Below are 19,602 nucleotides of genomic sequence, written 5' to 3'. Positions count from 1 at the left end.
GACTCCTCAGGGTATTGTATACAGGTCAGTTTAGAATTTTTCCGCTGCTTTTACTATACCTTCGAGATTGCTGATGATATCTTTTCGTGTATACATCATGGTTTGTCCCAAGCCAGGTTTCTTTCTTACTGATTTCAGGCTGCATTCATTTTTTACAGCTTCTTCAGTCTTTCTAATGTTATAGTTTCGGATATCAGTTATTTTCGCCTTAGTGGTCAGTTTTGACAGTTCCGCGAATTGCGTAACGCTGCGCGGCCGCCAGTCCCACACAACCGCGTAGAGCGCAGGACTCTGCGATTCTAGATGTACTGCACTCACCGCGAAAGCTTAGATAAACAACCACATAAGCACAGCAGAGAAGTGGCTACGTGAGGCGGTTCGACCGATAACTGTAGAAGCGTCATTCAAAGCAAGTAATTGTTCTCCACTTCCGGCAGCGTTTTCTCTACTTCCTTCTTAAATAAAAAGATGTTGATCCATAAATATTCTCATAAACAACGGTTAACTTTTTTTATTATTCGATTTTCCTTGCAGTTTGGTTGTTGCCTTGGCTCTCTCCCTTAGTAGATCACTTAATTTCTCAACTCCTTTCGATTTTTGTTTCCAGTTGCCAATTTTGCACGAAAAGTGCTATACAGTTAGGGAAAAACAGACGAGGTAACGGGCGACCATCATCTTGCTTATGGGTTTAAGGGTTATTGCAGGGTTTCATGATGGACGCACTTTCACATTATTTTATTTCCCACCTTATCTAACCCATATCACGTGTACATGGTTGCGGGCATCTGCCAGCCTTGCGGCGAGCCGTAACTCAAGGAAATAATGAAGCAAAGGGAAAAGTTAAACGCAATTGGCGTTTTCTCCGGCCGCAACTCGTTCCGCGAGAGTGCAGACCAGCTCAGTAACAACCGCATCCCTTTCCTGGTCCCAGGATCAGCCTAAACAAAGAAGGTTGAACTAACAAAAGCAACAGCTATGCGCGTGACGGTTGAATAGATGGTGACAACTGAACGCATCTCGAGTTAATCGCACGGGTGCGGAATCTATGAGAAAACTGTCCTTCACATTACAAGAGATGCCGATAACTACCGCCATCTAAAAGGAGTGAAAAAGGCAGCATAATGCTGACCGATTAATAGCTGCCAAGTCTCAACATTGATCTGGCGGCGCTTTAGGAATGTGTGAGGAGTGGTGGCGTGGATGGGGAGGGGGGGGGGGGTATGCCACTTGATTTCGGGGGGGGCCCGGGCCCCCCCGGGGCCCCCCCCTGGGTACGTGCCTGCAATGGCGTATTCTCGCGAGACTTCATGAAACGCTCGGGCACCGCTGGCTTGAACGTCGGGATCATGCCACTGACGGGAAGAGTTCCTTCGATGCGTGAGTACTCGTTTCTAGCACCATTCAGAGAGAGAGAGAGAGAGAGAGAGAGAGAGAGAGAGAGAGAAGTGATTCGGTAAAGGCAGGGAAGCTAACCAGGCTGATCCTCGTTGGACTGCACTGAAGAAGGGGAGAAAGGGACCGAAAAATAGAAGAGGCAGTTTTTGCTCACAGTGTGCGTGGGCATACACGCAATCAAGCGTTCAATTCAGTTCATCATGCAAAATAATAATAGTAATGATAATAATAATAAGTTCTAGGGTTTTACGAGCCAACACCACGATCTGATTCTAAGGCACGCCGTAGTGAGAGACTCTGGAAAAATCTTGGTTACCTGGGGTTCTTTGGCGCGCCCCTAAAATTAGGTACACGAACGTTCTTGCATTTCTCCCCCATCGAAATGCGGCTGCCCTGGTCCCGATAAAAAAAAGGGCGCCCTGGAGCTCAGCATCGCAACCTCACAGCCACTGGGTTACCGCGATGGGTTACAGTTCACCATGGGCTGGTGCGTCTATAGAAGCTGCATTTATTGAGATATACAACTCCGTATGACCATTAAGTGAGAGTTTCTGTATTCTGGCTACGTGGTATTTTGTTTCCAGCCTTGCGGACAGCGAAGCATGCAGACAGTGGGACAAAAGGAACAAACCGGACACACGCACGCACGTGGTCTACAAGCTATAAACTATACGGACTATAATTTGAGCCGGACTATCTGGAAGTTTCCTTCCAGCGTAGCAGACATCACAGACGTTTGGACAAGAGGAACAAACGGGAAACACAGGCTCACTGTAAGCATGATGGCGCTTACTCAGAGTGCATACGCAATGGTGTTTGTGTTCATGCGCACCACAACGTATGGAACATCTTTAGCAGATCTAAATGCAAGCTGCTCCGCAATCACACGTTAAAAATGGCGTCATCGTGCACGGTCATAGCCGACATTGCAGCAAGCGCACGAAATCTTGCTATTTTGAGAAAAAATCACGTAAAGTCCAAGAAACGTAATAACGTTGACTAGGGGAGGCTGCACAAAGAATCAGTGCCATTTTTGACAACTTGAAACGTCACCTGCAACGCCGTTAGCGGGACAAAGTAATACAAATGAAAATTTAAAAAAGAAATATTCTACAGAAGACGAGAAAAGAAGGCATTCGTGTTTGATTAAGTAAGGTTGCGAGAGTTGGTTTCAAGTTAACTATTTCATCTATTCAATTACCAACGCCACTGCACTCCTCAGGTTTAGTACCTGTGCAGTCATCATCATCGTCATCATCATCATCATCATCATCAGCCTGGTTACGCCCACTGCAGGGCAAAGGCCTCTCCCATACTTCTCCAACAACCCCGGTCATGTACTAATTGTGGCCACGCCGTCCCTGCAAACTTCTTAATCTCATCCGCCCACCTAACTTTCTGCCGCCCCCTGCTACGCTTCTTTTCCCTTGGGATCCAGTCCGTAACCCTTAATGACCATCGGTTATCTTCCCTCCTCATTACATGTCCTGCCCATGCCTATTTCTTTTTCTTGATTTCAACTAAGATGGCATTAACTCGCGTTTGTTCCCTCACCCAATCTGCTCTTTTCTTATCCCTTAACGTTACACCTATCATTCTTCTTTCCATAGCTCGTTGCGTCGTCGTCAATTTGACTAGAACCCTTTTCGTAAGCCTCCAGGTTTCTGCCCCGTAGGTGAGTACTGGTAAGACACAGCTATTATACACTTTTCTCTTGAGGGATAATGGCAACCTGCTGTTCATGATCTGAGAATGCCTGCCAAACGCACCCCAGCCCATTCTTATTCTTCTGATTATTTCCGTCTCATGATCCGGATCCGCAGTCACTACCTGCCCTAAGTAGATGTATTCCCTTACGACTTCCAGTGCCTCGCCGCCTATTGTAAATTGCTGTTCTCTTCTGAGACTGTTAAACATTACTTTAGTTTTCTGCAGATTTTTTTTAGACCATAGTTTAGTCATAGTACTATAAAGCCGAAGTTGCACCAACAACAGCATTCAGCGCGCCTGTTGAGCGGGTTATGTCTGGAGTGGCTGACAGAATTTCTCAGTACCGTAACCAACCAGCTTCGTTGTTGTTTACTCAATTTTTCTAAAGGCAATATTGCTTGCGTTTCTATGAGATGAATCTCGCCGTTACCTTGCAACTGGCGCTCCATTTCAATAGCAAGAAAAAAATTAAATAATGGACGCCGCGTCACGGCGTCCCATCCTCTACGCTCCAGCGACGCCCGTTATAGTTACGTACTTCCCGTTCGCACCAGACGTAGCGCCTTGCTTTGACCGTTCCATTGTGACCACCTTCTATTGGCTATCGGCAGTGTTTTCCCCATAGACCCACTTACACTTCGCAGACTATAATAAAGGGGCTCCAGTCGGCCGTCCCCTTTATATGCCCCAAGCGTCTAATAGCACGCAACAGCCATCTATCGAGAACCGTGGCGACTGAGTAGGGACACGCGACGGGGACTCGTTGGCATACCGCCCATTTTTCTCGCGCACAGTGTGGTATTGACGGGGCTGGTGGCATGCCTGCCGTTGGTGTATGGTGGTTCGCTGTGCAGAGCGCTATCTGGACGAGTCGTCCAAAGCTGTCGCTGCCTCGCCGCTCGTCTTCTAAAGCAGCGCGATACTTGCCCGCAGGCTGCAAGTACTTGAAGTATGGGCGTTCGTCCGTAAGTATACTACGCACGACGGGACTCGCGCTCTCCATCCATTGTCTCGGCGGCATGCCGAACAAGACCGGGTGGCCGGCAGGGGGCGCCGTGCGCGCATCGCCTCTCGCCCGGGTCACACGCGAGGTGCCACGGGCGATCGAGCGCTGGTGCGATGATGCCGACGCCGACGCCGATAGCGTCGGGCTATAAATACGGTGGGTGGGCAAGAACAAGAGGGAAGAAATGGAAGCCGCGGGGGAGCTGAAGAGCGAGAGGACAACCATTATGTGGCTCCCTAAAACGGGGCAGCGTGTTTCATGACAAGAAGTGGTTGGCATCAAAACTGTCGGAGGGCCCACTCTAGAAGACGTGTCTGCACGTTTCGCCGCGTGTCACCATGCTCAATTTAAGCTCACATTTTCACCTGCCTTGTCAAGTGCATGCGTGGTCGTCGGTGGACTTTGCAAGAACACGCGCTTAAAAGTAAGGGGTCCTTGTCAGCTTCTACCCAGATGAATCATGAAAATTTTGTTTACAATGTATCTAAAGGCAGTTGCCATAGCCTCTCTTTCCGAAACCGCAGACGTTTACGCAACATGTACCTACTCAGTAATCGTGGTTGCAGGGGTTTAGGTTGCACTTTCTCACCTATGCGCGAATGGAGACATGGTTGACCGCACACATGTACGCACTAACGCCCTGCATTGTTTCCTTTGTGACCATTTGACGTAGCTGCTCACGCTGCTGTTGCCTGCTTTTCAGTGATGTCTTATGCATTGTGAAGGCTCTTTGTTAGCAGGCGAGTGATACTGCCTGGTTTTAGTAAAAACAATAGTTATATGCTAGTAAGCAGCATTGCCCTGTTTTAATTTGTGTTGTTTAATGAAATAATGTAGAAATAAAAATAAGAACAAATAAAATATTTACTATGGGTACTAATGGGTTGTTTATTACAATAAATAAAGCAAGTAAACAAGGACGGGAGGTAAATTACTGCTGACCACTCCGAAACTGTCTAGCGTATACGTTGCTGACACCTGAAGCACGGTCAGTATAGCGGTGGGATATGGGTAGTCGAGTAAGAGGACAAGGGGGAGAGGATAGCAGAGATGAGAGTGCGAAGAAACTCACATGTTCACTTGCGTACAACCAAGCGATTAGGTAAAAAAATAAAGTTGTTGGTTCGGCACTGTGGTTGCCGTATCGTCGCCTAGAGTGAGCGGCCAACTCAATCCCTTAAGCGTGCGAATTGCCGTTTGAATTCATACCCAAACTGTGCCTGAGGCCAGCTCCAGTTTCTACCACGCTGCACTCCTTTGTATAGTCAGAACTGCTGAGGAAAGTGTGTCCGACTACAGAGCACTATTTTAGCGGAGCAGCGCGAGTCCCGCAAGAGCGAAGCCATCATTGCTGAGCCTCGATGCAACACCATCCGCGTGCGAACACTACTTGAGTCCGTGGTTGATGCGGTCTTTTCGATAGGCGCTTCTGCTGCCGCTTCAAAGCGCTGGGTCAAGTGGGGGTATGCTGCGGTATAGCCCAGCCACGCCCACTCCTTTTTATTTTCCAGTGCCTCTCGGCTGGTACTGATGTGCGAAGGACGTGCGCCGAAACGTTGAAGAAGGAAATAAAAAGTTGCAAAAAAAAAAGTGGTGATTGAAAGCGTGCGCTCTTCGCTAGGCTGCTTGAATTTTTATTTCTTCCCTTCTCTCTTGAACTCGTTCCAAAGTGCTCCCCCGCATCACCCTCATTTTCTGGTAACAGTCCTATTTCTCACCGCAGCCGCAAATCTTTTGCCTCTTGTTTCTTTAAAAGGGATCTGCAAAGCGTGAACTATGCATCGTTGTCTTGAGGCCCTCTTTCTTGGCAGCCTGAAATTATGATGTATGAGTTGCGAACGGGGTCAAAAGAGGGCACTTGATCGCAACTGTGGCATGCAAATGATTTGAAAAAAAAAAAAGAATAATGGAACGCTCGCTGCTTCTATAAAGTCGTCACTCTTCCTCCTTCTTTTAACACCAACCGTGCTGTCTTCGAGGCTTGAACGAGCGCAGGCGTGTGAAGACAAAGCCGCGCGGCAAGTGAAATTAAAGGGACGCGCCTGAACCGGGCCACGAACATTCGAGCACTTTTGTTTTTGCTTTTACCCGGATAGCAAGTCTCTTCCGAAGCTCTATCTATGTAGGTATCAAAAGTTGAGCTAGGCCTTCATCGGAACAACAAAAAGCGTGGTTGTGCTGGAGTGGATGCCCTTTCACGGCCGAACTGAACACTTCTGTACTAATCAGCGTGTTTTGGTCAAGGCATTTAAGAAAGCGACAATAATAAGGTTATGATATTTCAAATGCATCGTGATGGAAAAGATGCAACATAGAATAAATGCAAGGCCAGTTAAACGAACCTTGAGCTACACCAATTCAGAACGCATTTGGTCGCTACAGGAACCTAACCAACAACTTACACTGCTCCACAGTTGTGTCGGCATGGGAGTGGCGTGCGTAAGTTCTTAGGGATTCGATTGAGTTCTACACTCTGCGTATTCATCCCAAAAAATAATAAGTGCAAACACTGTACATAACAGACATGCAAGATGCTTTCGAGGAAAAGTGAAACACAAGCAAGACGGCTAGAGACCAAGATAAACACAGGGATATAAAGACAGTTCTGGCCTGTCTGCGTACATGCAAAACAGATGCTTTGGATACAGATCTTCACATGTGAAATGTATGCAGGACACGACGAGACAAACAAGAATTATAACGAAGAGATACAGCGCAGCACGTAGACACCAGGACGAGACATGACAGAGCTTTCGACCATTGCCTTTTTTGCATGGATGTGTTCATATTGATCCCCTTTTGTAATGTACACTCTTGTGGGAGAGAAAAAAAAATGAAAGACACACACACGCACGCACAAAGGAACGCAGGAGTGTCACAGTCGTTCAACAGGTCGCTTGACCGGAGAAACCTCTGTAGCGCCTTCACAGCCTTCTCGTGTGAAGGCCGCATCAGTCGGCACTCCAAGATCGTCTGCTGAGAAAGTGGCCGATTATCGAGGCGTGCCAACACCGTCATGAGCGACAGTCTTTGGGAGATGTCGCGAGCGAGGACAATAACAGAGGATACGTTCGATTGTTTCCTCTCTGCCGCAACTATCACAGACAGCACTGTCAGTCATTCTGATGCGGCAAGCAATTACATTCTTTTTCTTTTTTCTTTCATTTTTAAAAGATTTTTCTATCTTCCCTGACCCCTTCCCCAATGCAGAGTAGCAAACTGCATATGTATCTTCCGGTTAACCTTCCTGCCTTTCTCATCTCTTTTATTTCTCTCTCTCTCTCTCTCTACACTATTGTGTGATATGTCAAACAACACTCGCTTAGTATTCGATATATGCAAAGTCGTCCATGCTTGAGCTTTGAAGTTTACGAAGCTTTTATACTTTGTTCTTTAACAGTGTCTCTCACGTAGGTGTCAGTGTAAAAATGGGTAAGACATCGCAGGCTAAGTGCTAATAGAGCGTTCCCTGTTATTGTGAACTGCAAGCTATAGAACAATTCAAGAAATCTTCACTGCAAGCATGCCACAAAAACAATCAACTGGATTTACTCATTGTCTCTTGGAATTTGTTCAATTTGTGAGTCATGCTGCATAAGTTGAACAACAAACTGACCACTACATCCATTTATTCCTGGCTAAGTGTAGGAAATTAAACTCCATACTGAAAAACTTTTATGTCGTTCGCGTGATAAAACAAGAACTGTCATTTTCGCTTACATCCTCTTTCTTCGTCCAGCTATAGTCTCGGTTCTTTCCCGTCATCTTTGTACGCATCTAAGTTTTCCGTATAAGCAACCAGCGGACACGCGCTGAATGAAACGCGCACGCGTATTATAAGTAACGACAATTATCCTCGTGTGACGAAGGTAGACTGCAAAAGGATCAAACTTTTCGAGGATGTTTTTTTTTTTTCGCAGCGTCGGCGCTTGGCCAGCGTGCGCTCCGTGCCTCTGTAGAAGAATACGCAACATCGCATCCGTATAGCCTGTCGCATCGTAGGCTGCTTGGCCATACATCGTCCGCATATCTCACCTTCATGCCGATGTGTACGTGCGCCAAACAACCGCGGCGGATAGCTCATTAACGACACGCGTGGGAACTGGCAGTCACGACTGACCTTGCCCCTCGGTCACTTGACCGCGGCCGTGACGGTCGCTTTCCTTGGAGATTGGATACAACAGGCATATATACGCGCCGGGCTTCCTCCGTTGCTGACTGTGTGTGTGTTCATACACACGCGTTCTTCGCTATCAAATGAAGAGAACAATGGCCCGCTCTGCCGACGTCCGCGGGCCACGCGCCGTTGAAGGGCTCTTCGACTCGGGAGCAACAGGAGCGCCCTCTAAACGTGCGCACGACAACAGAATTGTATACGCCGAGCGCAGGGCAACAGTTCAGCCTCTCCGTTGAGCGACCGGCACAACTACAGATTACAAGTCGGCGAGCATTGTCTCGCTAACTGTGCAACGAAAACTGGCCCAGTCAAGTCGTTAGCCTTTGGCCCGCCGAAATATCCATCCCTGGGAGAAATGAATAGCTCAGAAGAAACGGGCAGCTTTTTGCTATTCTTCGGGTCAGAATTATTACTCTAACTCCGTTTATCAGATGACAACAGGTGTCTGTAATTTTTCTTCCACATTTAAACCAGCTCGTGATATATGAGGCCATTGGCGCTCGCATGTTTGCATGCTACATTGAAAGTTATCACACATGTGGCTTAGTCAGGCACGACTTAGATTCTCCAACTCGAGTTGGCTTTGCTAGTTGAAGGTAAAGGTTTGCAAGAGCGGCTGTTTAGCCTGGATAGGTGAACGCTCCGATTATCATCAACACTTCGCCTGCACAACGAGCGTCACCTTCACCTGATTATTTATCATAACCTTTATCAGGACTTATTCAATAGAACACTTACGTGCTTATTTATCAGAGCGCAGATTAAAACTCGCACTAGATGTGCGTACATGCGGCGCTACCTCCCCCCCCCCTTTCTTTTTCTTTTTTTGAGAGATTTCGATCTGACGCATAATATACTTGTCGCTTTATAGCCTTCGAAAACAGACGAGGTCGACCTCGCTCGAATGCTGATCAACTATCCTTGTAAACTGGTCACTACCGCATGTCAAATGCGGTATCCAACAGTAGAAATATGCCTTTGTCTTCTTAGACCATGGACTTTTCAGGACCGACTTGATAAATTCGTTGTAAACAGTGGTTTATACGATTATAATTTTTTTTCTTTTTTGCGTTCACGCGATCTTTTCATGCTATTGAAGGTCTTGTAGTCATGAACCTTCCTTTACTCTCTCTCTCTCTCTCTGTCTCTCTCTCTCTCTATTTTCTCCGTAATCCACAGATTTCTGTGTTAGTGTTTTGTTATTTCGTAATATACCTTTCACAATATATTTGAACTTTCATTGCCTTCTTTCCTTTCCTAGTTGAGATAGCCGGCCCAACTTCCCACGTTTCACACTAAGTAAAAAAAGAAACAGAAAAGGCTAATCCTGCACGCTGCGGCGATCGGACTGAGCAAACACGTCACGAGGGACAAAAGGGGAAGGGAAGCGTACAGCCCTCTTCACTTTCTGAAAGAGCCGCTGCCTTGATGTCAAACACGCATTCAGCGCCACTTGACATCTCTTCGCGGCGCCGCGGCGCCGTGGGCGTATGCACGCTTCACGTGGATGAGAGGCGCGAGCGAATGAGTCGCTTGTTAGGGGCGGCTGGAATTTAGGTTGCACGCGAATCGGACACGCAGCGACGCTCGCTCGCCGGCTCGGAATGCGCGTAGCCTGCCGGGGACGCGGCCCGCGGAGTCCTTGCCGTCGACGCCCGGCTCCCGCTCAGGTCGTCGCGGAACGTCGTTGATATGTATAGCTCGCCCGGAATAGAAAGGAGGCGCGAATTCGAATCGCAGAATGAGAGGCGACCGAACGGAAGCCGTGCACTGCGAAGCATCACTGCTTAATGGGACACTGTAGGCAGAAACACTGACTCAATTTATAGATTTTTGATAAAGTATTCTTTGAAAGTTCTTTATTATACGTTTCGCGCTAAAAGGTTGGTTACTAAAAGAAAAAAGAAAAGATGAAGTTCGAATGACCATTTCTTGAATTACGCGCAGAAACGTCAGCGCTGGTACGCCAAGTGATGTCGTGGATTTCAAAATAATTTCTTGTATTTTGGCCTTTGCTCCGGCGCAGCTAGTAATCGTTCTGGAAACTTGCTAAGTTCAGTCTTTGTTTGGCTCCTTTAGAATACAACGCAGCCCACCTTTTTTTTAAATCGATAAACCATTAACCAGGCCCGAGTGGATGCACTCAGAATCAATGATGTCAAGGTTAACTGGTACCCGGGAACTTTAAGACCTCATCGATATTCGTCTTTCGTTTTTGAGTCTTTTATGGCTTACCAAGCAATAAAAGACTCAAAGTAAGATCTCACAGTACTATCGTATTTTTCTTGGTCGTGGAGAAGCATATAATTAACAAATGCAGCTTAACTTATGGCGAATTCGGCAAATCGCACTGGTGCTCCCTGGAGCGACCATTGTTGGATGAAACGATGCACCAGGGCGCCACGATGCACACAGGTGCGATTTGGCGAGGTCGCCATTGGCGTTCATCTTTAGCGTTCACATAAAAAAATACTGACACATTTCTTGAAGTAGCAGAAACTCTGTACTACAAGCTTCTCGCATGTGAAAGAATGACACTACGCGAATATGAAAATGAGAAACATGTGCTAGATATTTTAATTTGATACTAAAATTATTCTCGAAAAGCACACCTGGAGCCATCGAAATTATTGCGACGTCACGACACAGAGCGAAATTTGCGCACTTTGTAGCAATAAGGCTAGGCAGGATGATGTCGCTCATAAAAACATAATAAACAAGAATTTGGCACGTGTTTCTTTTGGTTGCGTTTGTGAGTGACAGACGCAGCAGTTGCCCAGGAACAAAGTGAGCCATCGTATCATGACGTCATGACACGTCCGCCACATGGACACAAATCGAAGCTGATTGACCGGAATAAGTACTATAGTAGGTTATATGCGGCACGCTGATGCTTGCCAGTATTTTTTCTACGGTTTGGACGTTCGTTTAATCGCCAGAAATTTGGGCAGAATCCATCCTTTGGGGACGTATATCGTCGTTATTGAGATTAACACTGAAATGGTGGTGCACATGTAATTTGGTGGTGACAGATTCATTATTGAGAGGATTGGTAAAGATTGGTTTAATGCCACATAATTATTAAACTCCGAAATTGCACCGGTGGCGCACCGGTGAATACCGACCCTTGTTGCCCAGCCCGTGATCTCGGCCGAGCAGACACAGCATCGGTCTGCTGCGCTCGGGGACCCAGGTTCGATTAAGACCTGCATATGACGATGTTTTTCAGGTATGTATTTTTATTAGAAGGAGTGCCGGAGTAAAGAGCCTTAGAAACACGATACAAACCGCAAGGTGGTTGAAATAGGCTACGAATTCTAATCACATTAAAATAATAAGTCGATAATCTATGCTCATTTCAATGACTGCCTACGACAGTGTGGTCGCTGCGAAGTTGACGCCAGCGCTTGAACGTCGTGAACTGGACTGGATTAATTTTTTTCAACAGGTTATAAATGTTCTCATGATGTCAAAAAATTCCCTATATGAGAAGTGACCTTGATTACTGCATTACACAGGAAGATGGAGACTTGAAGTGAACATTGATCGAACAAGAGATGCCCCCGGAGCCAGTGTTTCGAGGCTTACTATTTTTGTCGGAATCCACCCCAACAAATAATGCAACAGAGGATTTAATAGTGGAACTTTTGCTAGGACGTATGCACTGCTCACACTGCAGGTAAAAACGGTAGTGAAATTATTACTCTCGACATGTATCATTCATCACATGAAGTGGTTCCTCATTCGGGGCATGTTTTCAGTGCCCGGGGTGTCTGTGACGACGAGGCGTTTTCTGACAAAGATCGGTCGTAAGTCGATCGCCGCGGTTCTGCGTCCTCCCTCGTTCCTGTGCCATTTCTGCTCGATTTTCTTGCTTGTTTTTGACCTCGCGCGTATGCATAATGCGTTGCTCATCCCCTTGAGAGCAACCTACCGCGGAGTGCTCCGCGATGCGGCTGAGAAGTGGTTCGCAAGGGTCGCAAGCGAGCGCGATCGCACGTATATTACAGCGCCGCGTAATCAATTCGATAACCCTCGGTATGCGCTCCACAGCGCCGATCACATCCTCCTCCTCCTCCTCCCCAGGTCGCGCGGCCAACCGTTTCGAACACGTAGGACGTGAACGCCCCGGTTTCCTGCTGAGCTTCGTCGTTATATCGCCCGCTACGCTGGTGTCCCCGAAATTTATCGCTTCGGAAAAGGGTGTACCGAAGTCGTCCCTGCCTCTCGTTATTCTTCGCAGGCTCGCCTTCCTGTTGAATTGCCTGTATTTTCGCTCTTTTCTTTCTTGTTTTTTTTTTCCTCTACATTTTGATTCACCATTGTACAAAGACAAGTATAGCAGCGCCGAAGACTTAGGCACACAAAGTCTGGTCACGTGAAACCAGATTTTTATCTTATTTTGTCTCGTAACGAACAGCGAAAGCGCGACCCGTATATATAACATGTGCCCGGAGGGATGGTCTATATTGATTGCGTGCCCGGGGGTTGAGTACACGCTGTTCTGTAAACAGCCTGTGACAGATAATGCGACAGATACGGAGACGTGGTCTCATATTAGTCGACGGTAGAAACATTCGGCTCAAGAGAGCAGTTCCGTCTCGCCAACTTGTTAGGTCCGTGGAGGTCGAAAAAATCGCATCCGTTTGTGGCAGGCGAGGTGTAGAGTAGGTGAAGCGAATGTGAAGGGTGTGGCCGACATAACACAAACACTGCAGTTTTCACCTTGTCATACACCTTATATTCTAAGATAGTGTCGCAACCAGCAAGCAAGCAAAAAAAAAATCATGTTCTGGAAACGCAACACCCTCGTCATCAGGCATTTTAAGGCTGACACGAATGCTGCAATGACACGAGTTCGCTGATAGAAGACTGTATGTCATGCACTTAGATACATGGACACGTTAATTAACCCAAGGCGGTCAAAATTATTCCAGAGTCCGCCATGTTACAGGCCAGCGCTTGTCCTGTATTCCTCTTTCGCACGTGTTTGTTTTGCGCTGTTTTTCACCGATGGATTACACAGCCTGTCGCATAATCATATCGTGGTTCCCACTCGTGAACTCCAGAATAATTATGGTTTTGTTTTACATTGTATGCCTAACACATTTCACTCATGTTCCACAGCTTGGAATCTCGCTATACGAGATCTAGATCAGAGCACTTGACTGAAGGTGACTATGCGCATCTCGCACAAATCACTACTCATGTCCGCGAGCTTGGGAACAAGAATTGTGTGAATGTTGGGGGGGGGGGAGGGGGGGGAGGGGGGAAGGTTGAAGACCTTAGTGTGATTGACTGGCTGGACCGTGGGACACAGTGCACGCTGGGTCGGGGAGACACAACCACAACACGGCTCGCTCGATGTTCGTTGTCGCGATTTACACTCGCGCGCATATCTCGGGGCCCCATCTACATGGTTCGGCCGGATCGAGCCCATATATAACGGGCCGCCAAAGGGAACCGGCCTGGCCCTCTCAAAACAAATACGTATACGTGACCCGTTGTCGTCGTCGTCGTGTACAAGCGGGTCGAGAGGGTCGACGCCATAAATCACGACTGGGCCGCCTTCAGCGAATCGGACCGCCGCCCGTCCGCTTTGTGCGGTCTCGCGGGCCAGCTGGCTGCCATCGCTAAAAGCCGTGTGCACTGCTCTATATGGAGTCGTCGTTTGGATTCAGACCACGCGTATAAAGATAACGACAATTAATGAAGTGGCCGTGGGAACGCGAAAGGAGGAGTTTCTCGGCCACAACAACAGCGCCGTTCGCAACGACGACAGCTGCAGTGGAAAAGTTCCTCTTCGCATTCCGCACGTGGATACTAACGTGGAAGCGTTCGCAACGACACCCTCCGGACGCGGAAACGTTTTTAGTGCTACGGATTACGAAACACGCCGCACTAAAGGGGCTGAATTTAGACATTTAGCGCCGCAGATTGTACACATGGTCGCGGCTTCGTGCATTTCGCGTACGCAAGTGGCATACGCATGATAACAGCTGAACGCATGTGTAAAGCACACGCTGCTGTCTTGCGACAGCTTTAGCTGAACGTCCCGCAACATTGACGTGTTTCTTATGTCAAATCATTATATCAACGTCTTTTATATTTGTGTGTGGCTTAAACTCATGCACGGCGTTGAGAATAACCAATATAAGCGGCAGAGTGAAAAGCATACGACCCTTCCCGTTTCACAGGAGAGTCAATCGGATATTTCCTCTGGTCGACCTTTCTATTTATATCTCACATTGTTCTGTTTCTGAAGGTACGAAATGAAATAGATAAATGAGAAATACTCATAAGTGGCGCTTCTGAAGAGATGTATGACATCAATGTCACCGGTGCGCAATTTGGGCGGAAAGGCTCCGTTTTTTGACCGTTCCATCATCGCACTGTTTATGGACTTTGAGAAACGATGGCCTTAAGCAAACTCGAAATTCAGTTACCGAAGGTGCTCGGTTACCCTTGGAACCTTTGTATTTACTAGTAGCCAGAACATAAGCACCTGGAACCTGTGTTAGCCCTCGCATTAAATTACAATTACAATTACAATTACAAAATTACGAGTCATAGGAGAATTACAATTCCTATGTCTTATGCCCTTATGTGCACTGTGGTAGAGTTCTGGTCTCTCTTTTTTCTTTCGTTTTGCAAGTATAAAAGATCTGTACTTCTGAAGCATTCTCTAGCTATAGGAATAGGCGATGCCAGGGGCTGGAATCTACTGGCGTATAAGGCATATTATCGTGTGCTCCTAAATCTTTTACACCACCGAGCTACCCAACTGCACCCCCCCCCCCCTTCTCACTTATTTCCTTGCTCCGTTGCTAATTGAAACAGAGTGAGTATCTCTCCACAATAGTTGCAGGTGAATAGGTGTAATCGCAACGTCCAAAGGTTTATTTTCTTTCTTGTTTTCTCTATTGTCGTTACCCTCTTAGTCTTTTACGTTGACCTTCTTGGTTGCCACGATAATGAAGCATTGTACGCTATACAAGCCACGGATTAAAGTACGCTACAAGCTTTGTTCAGCTCAATGTCCGCAGTTTGTTCTTTATGGGTCATGGGAACGACGCGTGTTGAGTTCGCTAGGTAATTAGGAGCGCACGCACACGCACACACACACATCGCATCGACGCTACAAGATCATTAAGCGGATGACTTGAATTAAAGTAGACAATCGCTGAAAGTTGACGGTGCGCGTGATCGTGTTGCGCGGTCACGGTGGGTGATTGATCGCGAAAGAGTCATGCATTCCACCGACCATAATCGCTAGCGCGACCGTATATATGGTTAGCGTGTGACACGTTGTCCACTTATTTCATCATAGATGGAGAAGCATGACACTCCAGAGTTCACCAACTAAACACAAGAGGAGCGACAAAGTTTGTATTTTGCGTACAGAGTCCTTCAGGGCCAAGATAGATAACGTTTTCTGAAGTACAGATCACTCTCTCTCTCTCTCTCTCTCTCTCACACACACACACACACACACACGCGCGCAAAGAAAAAAGAAAAAAAACACGAAAGCACGTGCTACCGGTATAGACATCCTCCGTCTTGGTGGCTCAACTACAAGGAAGCAGGGGAATGCGTAACCTAAACGTTCGTTTTGTACAGAGTACTTCCGAGGAATCACTTAACTCGTAAGTCTACACCAAGATTTCCATCGAGATTGCATCGCTCGCACCGCTAATGCGCACATGCGTGCGACAACGGAGCCAGCAAATCACAAAACGCGTACTGTTTCCCAGACGCTCGTGCAGCAATATACAGTGGCCTGGCAGCTTACAGAGGCCACGCAGCTAATGGATCTCGCGTTGCGTCGCTTTTAATGTTGCCCCCCATTAATGCGTAAATCGGCAGCCGGCCATTGAGCCCGTAATCTGACGAAGCTGTAGGCAGCCAAGCAGGCAGGCTCACCACACACAGGCGGCATCGGCAGCAGCAGCATAATAGAACACTTGTGAGCACACACACGCATATACTATGAGTGCCTGCTTGCTTGCTCGCGCACGCGTTAGAACACATTGCACTCGGTATTCAAAGACAGAAAAAAACCAGGTAGGCGAGGCCAGTCGGCCTCGTGCTATCAGAGCGCGCCGTCGGCCGGAGTGTTGCTCCTATTCATTCTCGCGGCCGGCTTGCCTACCAGGGGAAAGCGCAACTCGCACGCGCACGCGCTCTCCAGCAGGAACTGGAATTCAACGCGCTCACCGCCGCCGCCGCTCGGTTTGCGCAAGGGCGATTCGCGCTGGGGAATGCCGTCCCCGGCAAGGACACCGCGCCGTTCGACGGGAAGCTGCAAGTGACGCCCACGACGTCCGGGCCGGCGCCTGCCGAACGACTCGTTCTCGCGGGTCTTCGCGGTGCGCGCGCTGTTGTGTGTTTGCCATAGGCGATTTTAATTACAGCCGCCGGGCGCCGTGTAATGGTGACCCTATCAAGCCGGAGCATTTTGCCCTGCAGCTAAGAGCACAGGTGTTGCAGATGGATGTTAATAAGGGAATAAAGAGATGCACACCAGCGCCGACACACTTAAGTAGAGCACGCGTGGGCAACAGCTCCAATGTAGCCTCGAGCCCCGTTCTTCGCAATACACGACGTCATCTATAGAGAGGTCGTAAAACTGCAGATTCAAAACACACACACACACACACACACACACACACACACACACACACACACACACACACACACACACACACACACACACACACACACACACACACACACACACACACACACACGCACGCACGCACACACGCACGCACACACGCACGCACACACACACACACACACACACACACACACACGCGCGCACACGCACACGCACACGCACACACACACACACACACACACACGCACGCACACGCACACACACACACACACACACACGCACACACACACACATTAATTAAATAAAGAAAATGCTGTTGATCGTGCTCGTCGCCAATTCTATGTTCCGACGGGACGGCGTTAAAGCTGAGACCATGCAAGCGAAAACGTTACCATTTCAGTAAGGATTGTATGTACTGAAACTGCTCGAGTGCCAGTGTAAAGCGTACGCTTAGACAGCTGACTTCGGTAAATTCTACGAAAGCGACCGAACAAGGCCACCTACCGTCGAAGGCCCTCGCAACCTTAATGCAACGCAACACCGAATAAAAAGAACGACAAAAAGGAAAGTAAAAATATTAACAGCAGAAGACGTTCGAGAGGAATGCCAAATGGCGTCGCAGCGTTGCGCTAACGGCGACCAAACTGCATGTCATCCTCACGAGGCGAAATACAAAAGAGCTTGACCGCGAAAGAAGCGAGTAGCATCGACAAAGGCGAAGCAACGCAACGACACAACACGAAGACGCACGACAAACATGCGGCTGCGAGAGCATCTCCCAATCACTGTCATTACGCTCCCGCGCCGTCAACAAGACCTCCCCAGTGCCCTTTGTCTACGGTGTCCTTGCTAATTTATCCTTGCTGCCCGTCTCTCTTCTCCGCTGTGCATGCAACTCTCAGTTTTCTCGTTCAGACAACCACGCTCTCTTCGAGGCGCGCTTACGCGGCGCAGTTACTGCTTCGTCCTTGTTTTGTGCAGTACAACCGGTGCGCATGCTCTTTCTTTTTTTTTTTTTTGATGACTCATTGCGCTTCAACGCGTCAGCGGCTCCGGTTTGCTGAAATGCGTTTGGCGGCGAGGACGACAAATGGCTTGCTTGCGCGGACGATTACTGGCATCTCGATAATGATTCGGTGCATCAGTTGTACGCGAACGGCCTATGTGGGTCGCCACACCGTTTTCAACTGTCTCCTGACGCGGTAAATATTTCCGTTTCCATTTCGTTACGCACACACTGCGGTTGCGACGCACAAGAGGTAAGACTGTCTTTTGCTCTGGTCGGCAGGCATGTAATCACTAACCGAGTTTGTGTAAGGCGGACTATCGTTGCTCATATGGCGCAAGTTGTTCCTAGTATTCAACGTACCCTTAAGTGTTCAAAGCTAACGAACCACCGCAACCTGTATCGAACTCCGTATCACTGTTGTTCTTCTTTCCGAATGTTATCCATGCACTGACAAAGGCCAACAAGCGGCAAATTCAGTCACGTTATGTGCAATCGTAACTCATACAATAGTGGGAGTCGCTCTTGCAAGTCATAAAAGCATTGCATACTTTCTTTCTTCTCTACTTCGGCCACTTCCACTGCGAAAATGTTGTCCGTGTGGCGATGCGGTTACAATGCAATGAGTGACCTTGGGGAGCCGAGCGATAGAATATCCGCGTAGGGTGGGTACTTTGCGGTTATATATCACGCGCACGAGTAGAGCGGAAATAAAGAACTCAGACGCATACTGGTAACTGCTTCAGGTGAGATTTGTCCCCAACCAGCACAGGGGCTACGAGAGTCGAAGAGCTACGGATAAAGTTTAACCACCGTGGGATTCTTAATTCACCCTGATCCTAAATCTAAATACACCACCACTCTGTCATTCCTCACCTATCAGAACGCACCCGCCGCGAGTCGAACCTGCGACCTTGCGCTGAGCAACAGAACACCACAGCCATTAAACTACCACTGCATGTCACAAGAGAGAGAGAGAGAGAGAGAGAGAGAGAGAGAATATAGCTCAGAAAGAGCCCGTCCAATTTAGTAGTTGCAATCAATCTTGCAAGGTTTTCATCCATGGGAGGGCAAAATCTCAGTTGGTTAGCCGCAGATGTGTCCACAGCTTCGCGAAAACCTGCCGGCAAGAGCACTGCTGCTGCTGCTGTGCCACGTTCTGAATGTATCACGCGCTAAATTGCATTTAGTACGGCGACTGCTTTCACGCCGGCACTTTGACCTCAGGGGCCACGGGCCCTTGGACGCTCTGTCGGCTCACTTTAATTCGCGACCAAGCAAGAAGCAACGAACATCAGGTTCGACAGCGCCCATCTAAATATAACGCTGGCCCAGAGGTGTTATCGCACACACTCGTCGCGTGCAACGCTGCAGGTGGCAGGAACTCGGCCAACCCAGCTTCTTCAGTAGCGTATACATGCACCCTGCCCCTCGACTGGCTTGCATGGCGCACGGAACGCAAATTACGCACAGCCGACGCCTGCTTGCTTGTTATGCACGACTCGCCAGAGGCTATAGGGGAGTTTCGTGTCCCCTTAGCTCCTGTCTCATGCGGCATCTCTCGGTGGCACGATGCTACCGCTATGCGCGCATCAGCTTTCTGCAGGAACGATGAGGTCAGTTCGCTGTACTTCTGCAAGCCTTTTTATACTTTTTTTATTTTCGCTTTTCCTTATAACCAAGTTATA

At 48.1% G+C, this 19,602-nt stretch overlaps 2 protein-coding genes across 4 annotated transcripts in view; one reads left to right on the top strand and one right to left on the bottom strand.

The window, feature by feature from the left end:
• The window catches only part of LOC135915419 (uncharacterized), a 106,492-nt gene that overhangs the window by 27,224 nt on the left and 59,666 nt on the right, over nucleotides 1-19,602 (bottom strand). The gene's annotated exons all lie outside the window — the stretch shown is intronic.
• LOC135915445 (ornithine decarboxylase-like) overlaps nucleotides 2,122-19,602 on the top strand; it is a 115,683-nt gene continuing 98,202 nt past the window's right edge. Inside the window, exon 1 of the mRNA XM_065448522.2 lies at nucleotides 2,122-2,168. The gene's annotated coding sequence lies outside the window, so the exon portion shown is untranslated. The remainder of the gene's footprint in view (nucleotides 2,169-19,602) is intronic.

Source organism: Dermacentor albipictus, chromosome 4 (assembly GCF_038994185.2).
Source record: "Dermacentor albipictus isolate Rhodes 1998 colony chromosome 4, USDA_Dalb.pri_finalv2, whole genome shotgun sequence".
NCBI lineage: Eukaryota > Metazoa > Arthropoda > Arachnida > Ixodida > Ixodidae > Dermacentor > Dermacentor albipictus.
The sequence above is the reverse complement of the archived record's forward strand: the minus strand, read 5'-3'. Positions and strand labels throughout refer to the sequence as shown.